This window comes from Adiantum capillus-veneris, chromosome 8 (genome assembly GCF_014529385.1).
Source record: "Adiantum capillus-veneris isolate H3 chromosome 8, ASM1452938v2, whole genome shotgun sequence".
Classification (NCBI taxonomy): domain Eukaryota; kingdom Viridiplantae; phylum Streptophyta; class Polypodiopsida; order Polypodiales; family Pteridaceae; genus Adiantum; species Adiantum capillus-veneris.
The window spans coordinates 51654402-51660761 of record NC_140938.1 but is presented as its reverse complement, the minus strand read 5'-3'; positions in this window follow the sequence as shown (position 1 = coordinate 51660761).

Genomic DNA, 6360 nt, shown 5'->3' with positions numbered 1-6360 from the left:
ACTTTTCTAAAACTAGTAAATTTTAGGTAAAACTGTACTTCAACACTTAACTTGCAGAAGTAAAAAAAGTCGACAATCTTTATATACGGGTTAAAATTTTTTGGTACATCTATCACATACCTATTGAGGGATTTTTCAAAGAAGTTTGGGCGTGCTTAACAAAGATTTGATTTACTTTCAAAAGAAAATATAAAAATTTTGTCCATCCGCACAAATTAGTTGTAGCAGATGGCAATGGAAAGACACCTTCAAACCTTCATTTAGCTCTAACTATCTTTTATCAAGTCATATTGAGTGTTGGTCATAATTCCCTGAAACCATTTTCTATTTAGATAACTAACATAGTGTTGATAAATTTTTTACAAAAGTCTCAAAAGGCCACAAAAGTGGCTGATTTTTTACAGAACTAGTGTTTAGCCAAGCGTACACCATTTAAGTGCAAAGTGGCGTTTGTCCTATGAAACCTATAAGCTTCACACATGCTACTCATTCCCTAAACGCATTCTACACACTTGATAGCCACATGCTACTTGTAGTAGCTCACAAGACCCTTGCCATTTCCACTTGTGGTGCATATCCATCCATCCATCGATTTCACTTCTCAACATGGAGCTTATAAATGGCCACTACCCAAAGCTTGTAACCTCTCTCTCTCTCTCATTATAATCAATCAAGCAAGTTCATTTTCATTGTATTGAGTACACTACCTCTACTCTACTTACTATTAATTGTTATGAATCTCCTACTATGATGAATGCCTCGCTAGTCTATCCACCATAGGCATTACATCCCCAGATGACATCAAATTTTCTCTTCAATGCTCTTCCTAGGAAATCCCAAACCATGACAACTTTTCAATCACAATTTCCTCTCAAATACTCCTCCAAGGAGATCCCGAGCCACCATGAGTATAAAAAAAATTCCAAATGGATAAAACGAGCATGAAAACTTGATTCAAGGAATCCCAAACTGGCACCAAAACAAGTTCAAAGCAAATAAAATCTATTTCAAACAAATTCTACACAGTATTTTGAAGGATTCTTAACAAGATAGGGGTGAAGAATAATCCAAGGATGGGGATGTGGTGCACATAGCACCACCCTGACTTAAAATAGCATCCAAATTGCGGCCAATGTCTAGAATATGCGACTGAAAATTTGGGAGTAGATTTGGAAACCCAATTGTAACCACAAGACCAATGCTAGACTAACCTTGTTCCATGTCTCAACTTGGACCCTATGGCAACCTCTGTGTAGTGGAGAGACAATCACGATCCTATGAAATGGTAGCTCTAAGGAGGTCCACAAGCTTGTTAGGGTAAACCCAATTTGTGTCACCAGTTGGGAAAGGCCTCTAGCCACCTAGGAAAGGATAAAGGATCATGGTCCAATAGCAAGAGGTCTCTAGCCAATGATTGTAAAGCACTTAGCCCATTTAAGAGGCTATTATCTAATTAATCAATTTCACTTTGAGTTTTAATCATTGTGTCTATACTCTCTCTTTATGCTCTTGCCCTTGGCATGGCCTAACCCTAATCTCCATCTCTCTAGCCCTAATTCTAACACCATGGTTAAGCTAAGGCTCCATCCTCCATAACGTAACGCTAAGCCATTGGTGATCAAGGAACACACTTCCCAGCAAGTGGTATCCAACGTGACAGTTCCACACCTAGGCCTATCTATTAATTAATTCCTATTTGCATTAGCATTTCTAATAATCCACTCCTTAATCACTACGGCTACTAATTAATTTTGGGCACACTCTTGGAAATACCAATGAGCCCGTACCCTTCTTAATTAATTAATTGGTGATTAGTGGCTCTTAACAATGGTGTTTGTGTGTGTGTGCACTGCACGTGCAATTTTTTGTGTGTGCAATTTTATTTTATTGTTCTTTTATGTCCATTTTTAGATTGCTTTACAACATAATTACTCTCATTGTAGGCATCATTGCCTTGTGCATATTGTGTGTTTGAAGAACTTCTCAAGGGCATTTCATAGAGCTTCCAAGTACAAAAAGCGTTCAAGATTTGGTTTGTCTATTGCATGCCTAAACTCCCGCTACATTCATCTTCTGCTGGACTTCTTAAACTCTTAGATCTAACGAACACATGCTCTCACAAGAGCAAGGATCATGTGCATGGATGCTCTCATACGGCACCCTATCTTGCTCACTATCCCTCTCAATAGCCAATGGCCCTTTTTCACTGACCGCCACACTTAGGCACTCCAATCAACATTGTGTGGTGCCAACTTTTTGTTGGCCAGCTTTAGAGATTACAACCACAATTTAATGATTAATTTGTGGCCTTCCTTTCTAACGAGTAGTTCTCAACACACGAACACCTACCCTCAGTTGCCAGCCACTACCTTGCCGCCTCTTCTCTAATTGGCATGGCAAATCATGCTCCTATCTCCTTGTGTTAGGTCTCTCTCTCCCTATATCTCTTTTTCTCTCTCTAAACTCAATCGATCTGATTCTCCCTTTGTGTCTCTAACCTTAGCTGCCAACTCTCTCTCTCTCTCTCTCTCTCTCTCTCTCTCTCTCTCTCTCTCTCTCTCTCTCTCTCACACACACACACACACACACACACACACACACACACACATCCTCTCAATCACTTTCAATTTTTTATCTTTATCTCTATCTCCCTAGCTCAAAGAACATGTAGCCGCAAGATTGGAGGCAAAGATCCACCTGCCATGGCTCTTTGGCACACAAAAATCCATTAGCATCCTAATGTTCAAGTCTCAAAAGAGTGCCATTATCATGATAATGTGTGATTCACAAAATTTTGCCTACATAAGATTATGAACTTGAACATCATCTGCCATATGTAAGCTTATTCATGTGCAATCTAGTCATTTGAAAACTTTTGAGAGGATCACAAATGAGTCGTTGAATTGCATTAAGATATCGATCACACACACATCATGGGAATGAAGGAATAAAGAAAGCTTCTCATGAGCTAGAATAGCCACCCAATTCTATCTCTCGCTCTCTTTCTCCCACGGCTACTCTCTCTCACCGCCATGCAACTACCCAATATGAAAATTTGCAAACGTTTACCACGGATCTTTACGGCGGCTTGAAGAGAGAGAGTCCAAAATGGCTTGCCAAATAAGAGAGAGGAGGGAGGAGGGAATAGTTTTTGAACTAATAATATTATCGCTAATAATTTCGGGGATTTTAATGCAAATATTACTTAGAGTATTACCGTGGGAAGAGATTTGGTGCTTTGGCATTCAAATTTGAGTTTCCCTCTATCTAAATATCTTTGTTAATGATCTAGTTTTTAAAAACGTGATTTACCTCTCTTTCAAAAAAAAAATCAAAACTTGAAATGATGTTTATGTGAACGAATATGAAACTACAAAGAAAACGCTCCATGCCAGAAGCACCGCCAAAGATATGAAGCCAAACATGGACAAAATCCTTTGCCAAAGCTTGCATATAAACCACAAGTGCAACCCACCAAGCATCCATCGTGTTTTGTAATAACCCTCAAAAATTGAGATAGTTAGTTCACATTGCTATATTAGAAATAAAGACAAGCATGTTTCAAAAATAGAACTTCTCATCTTCTATGTACACCCTCCAAGCTTGGTGATGGCATGCTTTTGTGATGGACCCGAAAGCCCTCCATTCAACAAAGCATCCTTGCCTTGAGAGTAAAATATTCAATGTTTGATCAAGTACCCCTTTGGATCCTACATTTTTCGATTTTCATAATGATAGAGTGAAGTGTGCCCACATTTTACCAGATGTGGTATGTTAGGTTCTTTAGGCTCTATCTTGTCCTTCAAGAAAGAGATATGCAATTTTGTCAATGGACCTATAAGCCTCTACCAATTGGGCTTAACATTGACCACCTTATGACAAATTATCTTTGCAAGCTCTCTGACTTTGCGCACCCACAAGACCTGCTATGAAGAGATGTTGAGCAAGGAGCACAATAAAGAATCTCCTCTTCAAAGCATTTTTTAGTACTTCCTTCTATTCTCTTAAAAAATCACAAAGCTTTTGTCTTTTTCCTAAATAATTGTACAAAAAATGATAGATATTTCATTATAAAATTAATCACACCCACTTGATTAACATAAAAATTGGCATGCTTGTCAAAATTAATAAGAGTGATAGAGAGGGAGAGACAAAATGAATGGACAACATGACAAACCCTTCTCATAGAATAAAGTATACAATTTTTTAAAAAGTCATCCTCCCAAATTTCTCTACAAGTAGCTTGATCTAAAACTAAAGCCATGGCTCCTAAACCGATAAAGAAGGAAATTGAATTGCTATTTGTGGATGTGTTGGCCATGGCTGTATCATCTTTGAACGTGTCATCTAGATATTCCATCTCATCATCGTCATCATGGCAATCATCCTCGCTGAGATTGGCGGTGCTCGGAATTAAATCATTGATCACTTCCCCTGTCCCCCACTCATCCAAAGTAGTAGGTGGTAGAGGGTTGAAGATGGTCTCAACTTCATTAGTAAAAAAAATGGTCCTTCCCCGAGGTGTTATGGGAACTACGAACCAAAGGTTTGGTTGATGCACTGATGAGATATAAATAAGCTATGAAAGAGAAGTTCAAAGTAAGTGACATTGGTATTATGCTACAAGCAAATAAGGATAAATAAGGTTTACACTCACCTCCTCACAACTTCACGGTAAAACTAGATTATCATACCTCCTTGTGTGATACACACTAGAGTCCACCATGTAGAGCACATTCTCATGGTGTATTGACACATTTGAAAACCACTTGCACTCAAAGATGAAGGTATGAAAGGTTATAAAAGTGACCTTTAGTATCCTTTGAATAGTCCCACAGTACGTGGTTGCATCACCATTTGTGTCAAAGTTGCCCATGACTCCACAATCCATGGTGGTTCGACGCACATCAATGAGGCATGTACGAAAGTGTCGACCCTTTTGACCACATAGAGCTAAAGGAAAAACACTACAAAACCCAAAATATTATACAATCAATGTGAGATTTAAAGTGAATAAATAACTAAATTCCATTGTCGTTTAAGTGTATGAGTGCTTTACCTTTGGCACACAACCTCATGCATGCTCTGAGTCTTTGTTGGTGATGTCCTCTTCGCGTGCGGAAGCTTTGGTCATGTTCTCATGGATCCACTTGGCACTAATAAGATCTGGGAAGCCTACAAGGTGTCAAGGAATGGGGGGTGCTCTCTTGCCTCCACGGGCTTGCTTCCATGATTCCCTCTCCTTCATACACAATGCCTTTGCCATTGCTCACAAGTCCACTCACTTGGTCATAACCTTTGCATTGAGGATGCAAAAGCTGTCAACGACTTGGTGTAGATCCATATCCATGTTAATTAAACTTCCCCTTCCACTTGGTAAGTGTAAATTCATCCTTGCATCCTCCTCATCTAACCACATGCGAGACATTGAAGGATCAACTTGTGCAAAATAATCTGATCCTTGCATGCCTCTGGTTGGGCCCGTAGTTTCTCAAAATCTTTGAGATTCTTTAAAAACCTCTCTAGAAAGAAAATATATCATTTATGCACTACTCCACGTATAGAGATCCCATCAACGACATGAACTAAGATGTGGACTTGACTACGAAGAACAGTAAAGGAAATGCATCCTCAATGGCACACACAGTTTCCATGGTAAGCAGGGATGGCACCTATTGCAATTTCTTTGGAGGTCACAAATCTTTGAGAGAACACACAAGAGTACACTAAGAGACCACAGAAGAAGATATAGTTTATATGGAGAAGTTTAATTGCACAGAAATATGAGATACCTTGCTAACTCCTTAATTTTGAAGCTCTCATCGGTTTCTTGTCAGGGCATATGCTCATACTCACTGGGAACATAAACTAAAATGTCAAATGAGACGAATAAAATTGAATGAAATAATTACTTGTAGTATCTTATTCCATTCATGGTACTTCAAGCCATACAATTGAACACTTTCACCATTCTTTGCCTTTGTTAAATCGCCCTTAGTGACCTCATGTACCCCGTTGGTGTGCAAATAGGTGCAATGGAGCTCTTCACTCGATCTAGCTCACCTTTGGCTAGAATCCATGGTGCTTTACGGAGAACAATCTTCCCATTGGGGGTTGTACGTGGAGTGGCAGAGGAGGGCAGACGCTTCAAGAACATCAAATACTCCCTAGCCTGTAAAGAGTTTCTTTTGCTCGTCACATGGTCCCATAGTGTGTGAGAAACATTTATGAATATATGCATGGGATCCAAGAGGTGGTGTATCTTTAAGTCCTTCCATTATGGAAGCCTAAAGAATATGGAGTACCTTGAAATACCTCTTGGCAGAGTAGACGGGGGTGGATCTCTATTGTAATGCTCTT